The 730-nt window shown below is 51.2% G+C and overlaps 1 protein-coding gene across 1 annotated transcript in view; it reads left to right on the top strand.

The window, feature by feature from the left end:
• KIAA0930 (KIAA0930 ortholog) overlaps nt 1-730 on the top strand; it is a 60,838-nt gene that overhangs the window by 48,445 nt on the left and 11,663 nt on the right. The window lies entirely within an intron of this gene.

Consider the following 730-nt stretch of genomic DNA (forward strand, 5'->3'; position numbering starts at 1 on the left):
AGCTTCTTGCCACTAAACCACCACAGCTCCCTGATAAGCACCTACTTATAAGTGAACCAGCTGTTAAGTGTTGACGGTTGTATACACCTAGGCCACAGTATATCCAGGCTTCCCCCGACCCGCTCTTTGTAGCGATCATTTTGCCTTTTCTGAGATTTTTTTCGTGGACATGATCGTCCAGGACTCAGCCTTTTCTCGAGCTCTGGGGGCCTCGTCCACAGGGAGTCACACAGCTAACCTGAAGGTCACACCTCTCCCACAGTTGAGCAGTCCCCCTCCGCCCCGTGTGAATCTGCACGTCCCCTCTATCCTTTCTTCTGTCCGTGGACGTGGAGGGGGCTCACTGTGTGGGCCTGGTGAGAACAGAGCTCCAGGGAGTCCTCCTGAGTGGACACTGCCTTTCACTTCTTTGAGCTTAGTGCCCCACAGGGGCTGAATCACTTGCGAAGGCCAGCATCTCCCCATCCCTGAGTTTCTTTCCTCTTGGGCTCCCGGCACATAGGCAGGCCCCTAACGGTCATCCCTGGGGCGGCCACTTGGTAACACATGACCCACACGTTTGGGGGTTATTCTTCAAGTAATCAATTTGTCCTTTTAATTTGAAATTTGGATTACTAATGAATTTGAGTGTTGATTGTGGAACCAAGCAAACTAAAGCTGTGAACAATCTCAGTCTCTTCACCATCCATCCTGATGCTGCCAATTGGTCCAGTGGTGAGAATCTTTGTCT

This window comes from Elephantulus edwardii, unplaced genomic scaffold, assembly GCF_000299155.1.
Source record: "Elephantulus edwardii isolate Elephantulus edwardi_28Jun2011 unplaced genomic scaffold, EleEdw1.0 scaffold00064, whole genome shotgun sequence".
NCBI classification, from domain to species: Eukaryota; Metazoa; Chordata; class Mammalia; order Macroscelidea; family Macroscelididae; genus Elephantulus; species Elephantulus edwardii.